The sequence below is a fragment of the Triturus cristatus genome, chromosome 8 (genome assembly GCF_964204655.1).
Source record: "Triturus cristatus chromosome 8, aTriCri1.1, whole genome shotgun sequence".
Taxonomy (NCBI): domain Eukaryota; kingdom Metazoa; phylum Chordata; class Amphibia; order Caudata; family Salamandridae; genus Triturus; species Triturus cristatus.
Window position 1 is genome coordinate 792270464 of NC_140591.1, and position 15421 is coordinate 792285884.

At 42.5% G+C, this 15421-nt stretch overlaps 1 protein-coding gene across 1 annotated transcript in view; it reads right to left on the reverse strand.

Annotated features, from left to right (window-relative positions):
• Window positions 1-15421, reverse strand: part of HTR1F (5-hydroxytryptamine receptor 1F) — a 935734-nt gene that overhangs the window by 737406 nt on the left and 182907 nt on the right. Inside the window, exon 2 of the mRNA XM_085620469.1 lies at window positions 3808-3935. The gene's annotated coding sequence lies outside the window, so the exon portion shown is untranslated. The remainder of the gene's footprint in view (window positions 1-3807; window positions 3936-15421) is intronic.

The following is a 15421-nucleotide window of genomic DNA, read 5'->3' on the forward strand; positions in this document are numbered from 1 at the left end:
GGGGTCATTTTCTTTTCTGCAGATGTATCATTGTTATTATTTCGTTATAATTGCAGCTTTTGTTTGTCCACTTTTAAAATAGTGCGAAATTGCTATTGCTGGTACATATTGTCAATTCAAATATGTCCGAGTTTTTTTTTCATCCGCCTATTCAATTGCCATTAACATCATGTGTTTTATCTGTCTATTGCATTTCTTATGGTTCTAGCAACCAAACAAAGAGTAAAATGAATAAATCGATCAATCAATAGTAAATATTCAAAAATACATTTCCAATAACTACAGCAAACTGTCCAAGAAAATCATTGACTCAATAATGGATGATCCTAACAGCAACTTTTTTACTTTTTGTATATGGATGGATGTTTTTATTACTAATGTTTGTACTTTTATGATCTTATCAAATAAGCATCAAAAAAAGTGATTTGATTTGACATTGACTCTATGCATCAAAATGAGTAACCACCTGACATTAAATGCCCCATCACACCTCATGAAATAATTATACAGTCAAAGTCAGTGTAGTGCCTGTTGTGCGATATACTGAAACTGTATATGTTGCGTCTCTTTTTAGTTTTGAAGGGATTTCTAGTTAGAATTTTACTTTAAATGTAGAGAAGCCTAGATACAAAAAAAACGGATAAATGTCCCTAATGACATTAAGCAGACCACTCGAGGTGCCATTGGCCTATGGCCAACCATTCCATCATATCTCCTTAATTGTTGTTGACCTTAGCGTGGAGGGTTACTGGTGTAATTTTCTCTCCTCTTCCCTCCTCCGTCCTGCACAAGATTTCAATTTTCGACCTATGTAAATTGGCCAGTAAGATTTTGCTCGTTAGCCATGACATTCACTCGACCCAGCTTCATCAAAGAACGTTTTCTTATTTTCTCAGAGCTCATTGGTTAGTCTCATGGGCAATTGCACTCGCGTTTCTTTTAAATCATTTGACTATTCTGAAAATTGGAATAAAAGATTCATTAGCCAGTAGTATTTTAGACAGGTGTTGGTCAAGTCACTAGCGCCCGCTTTTAGTTAATTTGCTAGTTGACAGAAGAAATAACAAAAATGCATTGGCATTTCCATTAGGAATCAAAGAATCTGCGGGCAACTTGAAGAATAAATGTGAGCATATGGCAGCATCTATTCATAGAAACAGTAGCCAGGAACAGCTTCTTCGCCAACAGAGACCCTTGGGGCTATCTCTTGCAACTTTTCCATTTTGCGACCACTCATTTCATGTGGTGTCTGCCTATAGAAAAAAAGTCTGCCTAGAAACATTTTTCTGTAAAAAATATATAGGGACATTTTGCTCAAGAATTCTTCGTGGATTCCAATTATTAACCACCAATCACTAAAAAAGAAAGCGAGCCGGTCGCAATAATACTAAGGTTTAGAAGCAGACAAATCCAATGCTTCCTCATTGAGAACAGAAACAAAATAAAAACAAGGAATGGATGCCATTATCTGTGGAGGAAAGTATTGCCAAATAATTTATAGTTTGGGGTTTAGTATAGGTGGAGAAAGGATATGGGGGCTTTTTATCAAGGTCCGGCGTTAAAATTATCGCCACTTTATCGGCGGAAAGCTGCTGCTAAAGCGGCGATAATGGGCTTGATAATATGTCGCAGAGAATTCCAATGTTCTGGTGTGAACATGGGCTTCTATTGGAATTCTCTGCGGCATATTATCAAGCCCATTATCGCCGCTTTAGAGGCAGTTTTCTGCTGATAAAGCGGCGATAATTTTAACGCCGGACCTTGATACTATGCCCCGTAGACTCTCTATCAAGACTTATGAGCCTGGGCAGTCTGCCTGACCATGGACTATTGTAGTGCCGATTCGCACAATGAACTTTGTAGTATGTTACGTAATACTACTGAAGCACTACCCATACCTACAAAATACTGTTCCCTAGCCTATAGGTGGGGACATCTGCCTCTTCTATCTTTTGTCTGCGTAGATCTGCACCATTGTGGCAGAGATCTCTGCATGCATAATTAGGGAGGGAAAAGTTCATACCAGGAGTGGCTCGTGCAGGTAAGAGCGGGTGCGTAGATCTGCACCATTGTGGCAGAGATCCCTGCATGCATACTTATGGAGGGAACAAGTTCATACCAGGAGTGGCTCGTGCAGGTAAGAGCGGGTGCGTAGATCTGCACCATTGTGGCAGAGATCCCTGCATGCATACTTAGGGAGGGAACAAGTTCATACCAGGAGTGGCCCGTGCAGGTAAGAGTGGTGCGTAGATCTGCACCATTGTGGCAGAGATCCCCGCATGCATACTTAGGAAGGGAACAAGTTCATACCAGGAGTGGCCCGTGCAGGTAAGAGCGGTGCGTAGATCTGCACCATTGTTGCAGAGATCCCTGCATGCATACTTAGGGAGGGAACAAGTTCATACCAGGAGTGGCCCGTGCAGGTAAGAGCGGTGCGTAGATCTGCACCATTGTGGCAGAGATCCCTGCATGCATACTTAGGGAGGAAACAAGTTCATACCAGGAGTGGCTCGTGCAGGTAAGAGCGGGTGCGTAGATCTGCACCATTGTGGCAGAGATCCTTGCATGCATACTTAGGGAGGGAACAAGTTCATACCAGGAGTGGCCCGCGCAGGTAAGAGCGGTGCGTAGATCTGCACCATTGTGGCAGAGATCCCTGCATGCATACTTAGGGAGGGAACAAGTTCATACCAGGAGTGGCTCGTGTAGGTAACAGCGGGTGCGTAGATCTGCACCATTGTTGCAGAGATCCCTGCATGCATACTTAGGGAGGGAACAAGCTCATACCAGGAGTGGCCCGTGCAGGTAAGAGCGGTGCGTAGATCTGCACCATTGTGGCAGAGATCCCTGCATGCATACTTAGGGAGGGAACAAGTTCATACCAGGAGTGGCCCGTGCAGGTAAGAGCGGTGCGTAGATCTGCACCATTGTGGCAGAGACCATAGCATGCATACTTAGGGAGGGAACAAGTTCATGCCAGGAGTGGCTCGTGCAGGCAAGAGCGGGTGCGTAGATCTGCACCATTGTTGCAGAGATCCCTGCATGCATACTTAGGGAGGGAACAAGTTCATACCAGGAGTGGCCCGTGCAGGTAAGAGCGGTGCGTAGATCTGCACCATTGTGGCAGAGATCCCTGCATGCAAACTTAGGGAGGGGACAAGTTTATACCAGGAGTGGCCCGTGCAGGTAAGAGCGGTGAGGCGGTGGGTAGGGGTGGGGGTGATCGTCGACAGACAACGAGGAAAAATACATTTAAAAAAAGAAAAACACTCATCTTGCGCTTGCCGCATCACCGAGTCGGCGATGCGGTCAGTGCAAGATAAGTTGTTTTCTCTTTTTTAAATGTTATTTTGCCTTGTCGTCTATCGACTATCCCCCGCCAACCCCCCCCCCCCCATCGCGCAGTCCGCCACTCTCACCTGCACAGGGCGTTACACTAAAGACTCTACACAGGAAATTAGTGAATAGCAAAAAGTGCCTGGTTACACTTAGGCGTAGGCCACGTAGCAGTAAATACCCACCCGAGAACATATACGTGTGCAATTTAGATTAATGAATATGCCCCCTGATGTTTACATTTCTTCTCAGGCATAAATGATTCCATACAGTAAACTGGTTAAATGAGATATTAGTAAAGATGAAAGGCATTGTGCTGCTTCGAAATTAATGAATTGTTTCGAACAGCCACCACAGTAAAATGCAAAAAAATAAACATATCAAAGTCCTGTCCATATATCGATTCCTTCAAAATAGGACATTTTAATAGAACACACCAATAAAAACAGCAGATATTACGTGGTAACCTACCTTTCCCCTCTATGACACTTGCATACCTCTCTTGATGCACTATTGGCAATTCTGGTCTTTCTCGTTTGAGATCTGACTCATTTTTTATATTCATGAGCTTTGCCAAGTGTGGTAATAAATTCCATTAACTAAAAAACATAAAATATGGCTTGATTTTAGGGCACATTTCTACAAAAAATTAACCATGTTTCAAATATTTCGCATCCACCCAGCTAGTATAAATAAAACATGCAGAGGATCACAAAACTCCAAACAATGCTTGACATTTACGGTACTTTTCACAAACAGGCTTAGATGTGCTATCAACGAATCTGCTTTCAGACGAGACTTTCAACTACATCAACAGCTCCTTTGAACGCACTGTGACGAAGTGCAAAACGAAATAGTGCAAATCCCAGCACTGCTGCTGCATTAGAAGGCGGTTTTCAGTTTTCTCGGGACTTGATAAATGCCCTTTGGAGTGACGTGATGCTGTCAATGATAGATTTTGCTCCATCGGAAAAGCAATGTCCTCGAGTGTAACTGAAGTGTTTTCAACAGCGAGTGTGGAGGAAATAGAGATGAGATGTAATCACCAGAGAGGAACATGATAACAGCTTCAGCTATGGTTAGACACTATTGAATTTCTTTCAGCAATAGACAGAGAAAATGCCATCTCCGATGGCATGCTCGATAGATAACATAAAAAGAGGACAAGAGGCATAGTCTGCAAATAATCACGACAAAGACTGCCGTGGAGAACATCAGACACAATTGTGGGCGGCAAAAAAGATATATAATGAGGAGAAACAAAGGGGCGCCATTTTAAAAGCTACAACGTTATATAGAAACTCAAAGGGGCATATCAACAACAACCGGCGATAATTATCGCTCAGCGCTCTTAGCGTGAGGATAATTATCGCCGGCTAGCGTGAATTTTTATCGCTGAGATAGCGTGCTATTAGCGACGCTTATCTCAATAGCGATAAAAATCTACACGCTAACAGGCTAACGTGAGATTATCGCTGGAATCCCAGCGATAATCACACGTTACCTTGTTGATAGGGACAGGCAAACTTAGCCATGATATCCTCCTTCCATAGGATATCATGGCTAAGTCTGAAAATTAGCAGACGTAAAAAAGCAGCGTTAACCGCGGTTAGCGCTGCTTTTTTTGTCTCTAACAGGGTTAGCGTCATTCTTGATAATAGGAGAAATGTCGCTTAGCGACATTTCTCCTATTATTTTACTCTGGAACGCCCCCTTTGCATCTCATTAGAGATGCAAGAGGAAGCGTAGAGTAAAAGGGTGCTAACATGCAAATTTGCATGTTAGCACCCTGTTGTTGAAAGGGCGCTAGTTTTATCTCTGCTTTTTTGGCTTTTGAAGCCAAAAAAGCAGAGATAAAGCCCTTGTTGATATGCCCCAAGGTAACAAATCAAAGCCAACTTCAAGGAGTTAATAATGTATGCCAATGACCTTTCAGAGATTTCTATTAAATCAATCACCAATCAAGTGTAAAAGACTGCTTGCTGGTTGATTAAGCAGCCATATGCAGTGGATATTTAATCTCGCTCATTCACCCCTGGAGCACGCTCTAGTTTTCTCTGTCCAATCAGAGTGTCGTTGTAAAACATGATCTGCGATTCAGATAATCAACACTGTGTCTATGGCATACCCCTTGAACAAAAACACTCCCTGACGTGGCACTAGGAACATAAAACTTACGCATTATAAATTCCAAACCTTATGCGAAATGAACGATCAACGCTGGTTTCCTGACGGCCATGTGCATCAACGTTGAATATTGTTGACAACTGCTTAAATTATTGGGGGCAGATTTATGAGGGACTTGCGCCCCTTTTACGCTGCCGTTGCGTCACTTTTGTGACGCAGCGGTGGCGTAAACCCTGCGCCACATTGTGCCCCATTTACATCGTGACGCATCTATGGAGATGCGTCACGGTGTAAAGCCCTGCGCCACGTGAAACCTGCGTCAGGTTTCACGTGGGCGTTTCGACACAGGGGGGGCGTTCCGTCGCAGGAACGCCCCTGATAAGTGACTCAGTGAAATCTATAAGATTTCACTGAGTCACTTTCCCAACGCTGATGCGTCAAAACCCTGCGCCTGCTTGAAGCAGGCGTAAGGCTTGACGCACCATGTTAGGGATAGGGTAGTTTGGAACAGTGCTGGAGTTGCGTCGCGCTTGAGACGCAACTTCAGCACTGCGCCAACCTTACGCCGGCAGATGCATCACGTATCTGCTTGTCCTTGCGCCATGATGCACCGCATTGTAAATGCGGTGCATCTGCGGTGGCGCAAGTGCAAACTTGCATGACGCATCTTCCCTGGCGCATCCATGCTGATTTGCAGGGATGCGCCAGGAAACATAAATCTGCCCCTTGATTTTTACAATAGGATGTCTCGGGTTTTTATTACTAGTTTAGCGGCATCAGGATTTATTATGTGAAACTGTCCAAATAACATTTGGGATCACATATGGTATAGAGCAAGTTGGTTAAAAGATGTGAATGGGTGCCTTAATGTTTATTTGTTTCGGTGCAATGGTACTACATTTCTTTGGGCCTGTACATTGGTGCTTGTATGCATATCACTCTGGGGTATATTATCAAGGGCAGTTCCGCCTCTTTAGCGGCACTTTTAGCCGCTAAAGCGGCGATAATCCCATCGCCCCATTACCAAAGCGGCGCTAACATGCATCAGCGCATGTTAGCAGCTGAATTACTAACGCCATGCATCTTAGCGATATACATCGCTAATGAGATGCAAAGTAGGCGTTCCCTCCTAGGACAAACAATGCAATTCCCGCAAAACCTATATTGCGGTATTACCAACACTGCCCCTGAACAGCGAAGCGATGAGAAAAGGAGTGCTAAGCCCCCATCATCGCAATATTCTATCGTCTGAATGAAACCTGGCTTGCCATTAATGCCTATGGGAGGTGGATTGGTTAAGGTTAAGTCCACACTCCCCTATTAACAAGCTTGACATTAGCGCTGTGAAATCATCGCAGGATTTCACATGCTAATGCTCATTATCGCAGTCTATCTCAGGATTTCACATCGCCTGTCAGCTAAGTGTTTCTAATACGCCGCTGACACGGCGATGAATCCAGCGATAGCCGGCGATAATTAAAATCGCGCTAACCACGCTTTGCGATATTTATCACGGACTGTAGATAATATGCCCCTCTGTGTGCATATGTGTGTGTCTGTATGTTTGCTGATTTCCGTGCATGGTCTGTGTCGATACGTGACCAAAAATGTGTCGTTTTATACACATGGATGTGTGTGTGTGGATTTGTATGTGTGAAGGGTGTGTTGGATTTGTGCCACTGGGAGTTTTTGTCTGGTTTGACGGATGCTTGTGGATATGTTATCTATCGCTCTATCCATCCATTTACCAGTATTATTCTTGCCATGTATGTATATATGCGTGCATGGTGAGTGCTGGTCTGTGTCCAGGAGTGTCTGGATGTCTGGAGGTCTGGCAACAAACAGGCTAGAAATGTTATATACCTTTACACCTACAACGATTATGATTAACACAGGCTAGCTTCTAGTCACACACAGCAAAGTTAAACGTTTTTGGCCATTGCTTCAACTGTTAGTCATTAGTGTTGGTGGGTAATTTTTATTTAGCAGAAATTGTCAAAAATGTTGCATCACATAGCGGAATTGTTTATTCCAGAATCTATATCTTAGACACAACTCACAAATGTATGCTGCAAAAAGTTGCTTATGTCCGCACTGTTGTCTTTTGACATAATGAAGATAGGATATCGAATCTTTAAAGTTCACTTCTGGTTCAGTTACCCTATTGACAGAATGCAGATCTACAGAAAATAAGTGTTGGTGTAGGTATCGATAACTTGCATATAGCATGCCTCTTTGATACAGACCTGCCATTAATGAAGGCAACAGCTAGTTGCTGACGTGGGGTTTTACTCTATAGGTGAGGTGTTTTTGGAGGATTGTCAAGAGGCCCATGTAATAAAATATATTTTTCCAAAACATCTTTTGCAAAGTTACTTTTGAAGGAACGCCTTTTACAATAACATTGTTTTTCTATGTGGTGTATTATTTTGAAGACATTTATATGTGCATTTCTCATACCTCTCTCACCCCTATGAGTATATCTAGATAGATAGATAGATAGATAGATAGATAGATAGATAGATAGATAGATAGATAGATAGATAGATAGATAGATAGATAGATAGATAGATGGACGGACGGACGGACGGACGGACGGACGGACGGACGGACGGACGGACGGACGGACGGACGGACGGACGGACGGATGGACAGATAGATAGATAGATAGATAGATAGATAGATAGATAGATAGATAGATAGATAGATAGACTGACAGACAGACCGAGTTTTACTTAGGACAGAATTTACTTATTATGAGCGTTTTTGTTTTTCTAACAACGTTGGCACCATTTGATGAATGTTCAAGAAACATTCTCAAAACAGTTGACCCATCTCAGCCCCTTCCTGGACATTGTTGGGGTGATCTGTCGAGCAGGGACCGAGAAAAAGGGGATCCCAAACATCACTTTACCATCTTAATTCCCCATAGGAAAATTTGAGATGCAAGACGGAACAATAGCAAATTTGGCAGAAAGTTTGAACTTTACTCACAAAGTATGCTTTTTTGATTTGGTGTAAATCCATTCACCCATTTCCTGGAATATTTAATTTAAAGAGGTGCTTTTGGTGGGTGTGATAGGGTTAAAAAAATAGGCATATTATTTAAGATGTTAGCACTGCCCCATTTTTTGTACATGTTACAAAATCACCCCCATGAAATTCCCTAATGATGGTTTGATGAAGTGCAAGCCAAAATGAGGTCCTTTCTTTGGGCCAACCGTGTCCTGCGCATTACATTAGGGAAATGTACCCAATCCATGTATGAGGGGGGCATGGCAGCATTTGATGTGTGACTTTTCTATTAGGCCACTCAGCTCCTCGTGTTGAGCGATTGGTTTTTCAACAGGAGTGGTGACCCGGCTTTCCCAGTGGAATTGGCTCTCATAGGGGCCCACAATGTTAGAAATTGGCTCTATGGGGCTCCCCTTCCAGTCTCATTGCCGGAGCTACACACTTGGAGGGTGGCACTTCACTGGAAGGGATGGGACAAGAAAGTTACACTGATGATTCCTTTTTGGAATGGGCAGTGGTTGCGTCAAGAGGCCCAGCTGGGTGCTTCAGTAAATAGGACTTGATTGGTATTGAGCCATTAGGAGATGCATTGCAGGGTTCCCACATGAAATCATTTCAGGATTTGCTGACAGTCTTTGGCCTTTACTGGTCTCAATTTCCCAAGTACCTCCAGCTGCAACATGCACTACACTTTTATGGGGAGTCCATTGGCAAACCCCCGGAGTTTAGCCCTATGGAGGAGCAATTATTGCTGGGCCTATTGGGGAAGGGTGGCATCTCCAGAGTTTACAACCCCCTTGTGGTTAACTCACTCTAATTATTTGCAAAGTTGATGATCAACTGGGTATTGTGTGTGGGAGCCCTAGAGGATGCAGTGTAGAAGGATGCACTCATGGCAACTAGAGAATTGGCTATATCTTCTAAACTGTGGTTAATACAAATACATTACCTGCATATCACATACTTAACCCCAGTTAAGTTCTGAAAGGGCAGCAAGCGCTGGATGCCTCCAGTGCGTGTTGCAGGGAGGGGGATGCTGAATTCGTTCATGTGGTGTGGTCCTGCCAATTAATTGTAAGGTATTAGGGATCCATATTTAGAACTTTACCTAGTTTCTCTTGTAGGGATCTTGAAGGATGCTGGGGATGTTGAGGAGAACGTGCATTGTTGTACATGGGCACCATCTCAGCGAAGACAGACATTGCAGGATATTGGAACTCTGCTACTTCTCCGACCACTGCAGCATGGTGTGTCGTGCTGGATTAGTGCACTAAAATGGAGGATTCCATCTAGGTGGCGAAGGGGGGCCCCAGTAAACTGATTTTCTGGATTAGTTTGAATTTGATGATGTGGCTGTGTATCCAACATCGTGAGGACCTGTACTTTACATTGCACGCTATTTCTGCAGTTGTGTTTGTTTGCATGAAAAATAATTAAGTCTTGCTCATAAAAAAAATGGGAATATCTGGACAGTTTATTCCCCAGGACTCCCACCATACAGTAAGTAAAAAAAAAATAAGGGTTTCTATTTGGCCAACTGAAATTTTTCTCTCATCAACCTTCTCAGTACTACTGCCAGTCCCAGGAGACTGAAAGTTCTGATTGACTGGCCGCAACTGGAAGAAAAAATGTTCTGACTGCTATTATGGGACACAGGACTTGGCCCTGTTTCCTGAACAAAGTTTTAAGAATTTAAAACTGAAGGCCGTGCGCTGTGGGGGGGTTAGTTGTCAGCAGGTGGTTGGGTGCAGGGAAAAGCCACAATACAGGCCCTATGGTCAACTCCCACTGTGCATAACCATGAACTTTGCAAGGCTATCCTGCTGAGAGTTGATGTAAGGATGTGATAGCCTACTCAGTATGAGTATGAGTTGGGGACTAGAGGGCTTTTTACAAGCCCCTTGTGGTTTCGGGGCATCACTTTTAATATGGGAAAAAGTGAAGTTCCAGCAGCACAAGGGGCTTGTAAATAAGCCCCTAGGTTTATTACTAATTTTAGTGGCAGTGTACAGCAGATATGCACCATTTTGAAGAAACATTGGCATATTTGGAAACAGATAATGTGATGACTGAATATATAAAACAACACCCCAACATAACATATAGACATATAGTAGATCTTTGAGAGGTAAACTCATTAAACGTGTGGTCACAACCATCCATGGTGATACCAGGCATAAAATCACAGGCTTTTCAAGTGCAACAATTGTACAGCCTGCAAGAACAGCTTCAATACATTGACCTGTATTAACACAGGGTTTAGGAAACCTAGGTATATCACCAATTGAATCTCTGACAATGTGATTTTCGCGTTACCATGCTGTTAGGCCAAACAATATATATTGGAAGCACCATACACCCAGTCAAATAGAGAATACTAAAAGATCTAAGGGCCATTAGACACAATCAAGTTGCATAACAGTTCAACAGCAAAAACAAAAGGTGCCCAATATAAGAGACCGTGACAGAGAATGACTGCTAAGGAGATTGGAATCGAAATTTACTATCCAATTAGAATACAGGATTCCACAGGGTCCCAAAAGTGAGACTTGAGTTACATTTGGGCAGAACTTTATACTGTTAATTTTGATACTTTAACATACTGTAGGTAGACTGTATATATTACCTTTTTAACCATGAAATACTAATGTTTCTAATGGAACAGTTGGTGGACAGGGAGTCCGGCAGCTAGGTCTTTGATGGTCTACTGCAGCTAGGTTCTGAATAAATTGCCTTTTTTTCGTGGTCTTTTTTGTTTGCAATTTTCATTGTGCTTTACTGGTTTCACTTGCTGCAGTCTTACTAGTTACATTTCTGTTGATCATATGTTATAGTGGTTCCATTTTCTTTATCTGATTATTATGATGCAGTTATTTATTCAGTAATGCCTTTACTTGGAACTTATACCTATTGGGCTGTAATGTGATATGTATAGCAACTTTGGTACACATGACGTTGTTGTACCTGTATTGGTGGTCTTCAGGGCACATATTGTGTTGTTTGTGTAAGTACAGTACAGTGTAATGCCATTGTATTATTTATACACCTGGATGATATTGCCATATCATACATGAAGCCACTAACTCTTTCTAATATCAGAGAAACTGCAGAGCTGACAGATTTCAAATAGGATCTGATTGGCTGCCACCACATCAACAAAGACACTTTAGGACTCAAGGACTCAGTCCCCTGTCCTACAACAAAGTTAAAAAAACAAATAGGGGTGCTGTGTAGGGATACCCTGCCCCCCAGGCCTAGAAACCCCATGCCAAATTCGTTTTTTTCTTTAATTAGAACCCCCCGGGGTTGGCTAGAGCCCGGGGCAGACAGTGAAATGCATTCAACCCGATGGTATTGGAGTGCTTTACATGAGCATCAGTTTCAATACACCACAACACGTTCATTTTGGTTTTAGGCATGGGAAGATTCAGTGATCTGTCCAGAATCACAAGATGTGGAGATTATGCCTAAACTGTAACCTGGTTCCCCACTTTCAAAGTCTGTAGCTCTCGCTTTAACGCCATATCCTCTTCCCTAAGTGTAACATTTATTCAAGTGATCAACTGGAAAAACAATTATGTGTTTTGCACACTGCTGTAATTGGGCTATACTTGGGCTACATCTGGGTGATATTTGTACTACATTTTGACTCTGTGCTCTCTGGTACCATCTCAGTAGACTTATTTGTTATGAATATCCCTAATTTAACTGCAGAGTCCTAAGTAGAAAAGGCTTTCATTTTTCCACTTTGATTCCACCAAGATGGCTTTCAGATGTGCAAATCTTTTGGCATAAATTCTGAATGTTATCATCACTCTAGTTGCTCATTAGAACACTGCAGTGATGCTGCTGATCACCATGGAGTTAACTGGCCGTCTGCTGCTAGTGTTGAAAGTACATGATTTAGTCTACATGTCAGAATGTTTTAATAAAATAGAAGAGGAAAATATTTGAGAACTCACTTAAAACATGTCTGAATTTCTCTTTCTACAGTACTAACCATAATTTATGTGACACAATGAATCCCCTCATTTTGTTCCTTTCTAAATTAAATGTTTTAAGCTTTACCAGTTCGATTACATCAAGATGGCTTCAGGTGTGCCATACGTTTGTCATAAGGAAGACTGTAAGCGTGCTAGTTGTTCTTTAGAACACTCTGAGAGACTGCAGTAGAACTCAAGGGAATCAACTGACAGGCTGCTGCAGTTGGAAGTACAAGTTTGACTGAGAATGTCAGACTTCAATCTCATATGGCTGAGAACGATAGTGTGAATTTACAGAAAATATGCTCTCATTTTAGCTTCTGGAGCAACTTCCATAACCTCTATGGGAAAATCATGACAAAGCAGTTTTCGCTCACACATGGTTCATGAAATCTCAGCAGAAAGCTTTTTTACAGGGTAAAATCCCAACACAACACGCCACAATTCCTAAAATTAGTATGGTACCATCAAAACATTATTTATATTGTAACTAAAATCTATTATGATCTTTATACATTTTCCATTTTGTGACCCTCAAAACTACCATTAACAACGCATTTCAATGGGGTGCTAGCATACATATTGGTCTCAAGATGGCTGCCAGAACTTCCTGGTTAAAGTGCGGACAGCCAATCAAATCTGAACATGAGATATGTGCCTAGGCTACGCCCAGATATACAATTTTCTTTCCCTTTATTATCTAAAAAAATACTGAGTGGATTTACACCAAATCACAAAAGGGCAGTTTCTGGACCAAGAGTTAGCTTTACGCTAAACTTGATGTAATTCCGTTCAGCAGTTCGGGCTGTAGTCGTGTTCAAACTCCTTATAGCAATTAACATGGAAAACACACTTATTTTGACTCCCCCTTTTTCACAGCCCCTGTTTGACAGATCAGCCTGAAACTTTCCATGTACAACTAGAACCCTAATGACAGTTATTGGGGATAATTTCATGAAGATTTGTGAAATGGCACAAAAGTTTTAAACAAGTATAAAAAAAAGCTTTTTCTTTGGAAACCAGGTCCTAACTATAACTACCTACTGTTTATATAAATGTATATGTATATTACCTACTGGCAGTCGCGAGTAGGTAGTTATAGTTAGCACAATGTTTTATAGGAAAAGCGTTTTTTGCCTTGCCTATAACTTTGGTGCCGGTTGACGAATCGTCACAAAACTTTCTAAACAAAGTGTGCTGGAAATTCTAATTGGTACAGAAACAAATGGCCCCAGTTTCCACAAATTTGAAAAGATAAATATACACATCAACAACACCTGTTAAAGCAATTACAAACAATACTCTTGTATTGATCTCATTTTATTCATGTGGAACATGGAATCTCATGTTCACAAGACGTAACTGTGGAGAATTCATTCTTTCATTGTAGAACTCAGTGATGCCATAGGAAGACATCACTGAGAGATTATGTGAAGACAGTCAGTTGAAGAAGCTGGAGGTTGCTGTACACCTATGAAGATGTACTTTCATGAATAAAGGCTTTTATTCATTAACCACTGCCTCTGTGGTTACTACATTTTTATGGCGACGAGTGTCTGTGCAGGGGCAGATAACTGAGTGACCTCCACCCCTGGAAAATCAACTCTCACAGAAATAGAGTTCTGCTGATAATTTTGAACTATAAGTAACTTTCAATTTGATTTTGTCAAGGCTTATTCATATACAAGGAGCAAATGAAGATTTAAAGAAGAAATTTACTACAGTCTTGGATGAAAAAAATTGATATTGGAAAATTGAGTGTAAAATCTTCAGAAAAAGAAGTGGTAGCCCTAGATGTGCAAGAGGTGGGAGTAAAAAAGTTTCTAAGACAGAGGTCCCGTACACGACCAATTCTAAAAATGAAAAAATTACTAATATACCTAAAGTACCTAATGCAACTAATGTGGTTGTAAGGAAAAACATTATATGTTACAGATGTGGATGCCCTGGACATATTGCTTCTAGACTTGCGTGTGGTACTAGAACTGTGACATGTAGGTCATGTGGGAGGAAGGGTCATCTAGCTAAGATGTGTAATTAAAGGCCATACCTCCAGTATAAAGACTGTGGAAAATTTAGGTCTAAAAGAGGAATTGATGCTTTCTATAGATGTATGTGATGTATCAGAATGTAAAGAGGTTATTAGTGAGAACAAGAATATAAAAATGGAAAGTACGGACAACTTAGAGAAACCCCATTGTGGAATCATTTTTGGGAAAATTGAAATCAAAGTGTTAGCAGATTCAGGCAGCTTATTTACATTGATTTCTCAATCAATCAATCATGAACATTTATATAGCGCGATACTCACCCGGAAGGGTCTCAAGGCGCTGGGGGAGAGGGGTCCGCTACTGCTCGAAAAGCCAGGTCTTGAGTAGCTTCCTGAAGGTGAGATGGTCCTGGGTTAGCCGAAGGTGGATGGGGAGGGAGTTCCATGTCTTGGCTGCCAGGTAGGAGAAGGATCTTCCTCTGGCGGTGGCTCTGCGGATGCGAGGAACGGCGGCGAGGGCGAGGCTGGTCGACCTTAGCTGGCGGGTGGGCGAATAGAAGGTCAGGCGGTTGTTGAGGTACTTGGTGCCTTGGTTGTGGAGAGCCTTGTGTGCGTGGGTGAGGAGTCTGAACGTGATTCTCTTGCTGACGGGGAGCCAGTGCAGGTCTCTCAGGTGGCCGGACATGTGGCTGTGCCAGGGGATGTCCAGGATGAGTCGTGCGGCGGCGTTCTGGATGTGTTGGAGTCTTTTCTGGAGTTTGGCTGTGGCTCCGGCGTAGAGGGAGTTTCCGTAGTCCAGTCAGCTGGTGACGAGTGCCTGGGTGACCGTTTTCCTGGTTTCGGTGGGGATCCATCGGAAGATCTTTCGGAGCGTGCGCAGGGTGTTGAAGCATGACGATGAGACGGCGTTGACTTGTCTAGTCATCGAGAGGGAGGAGTCCAGGATGAAGCCCAGGTTACGTGCGTGGTC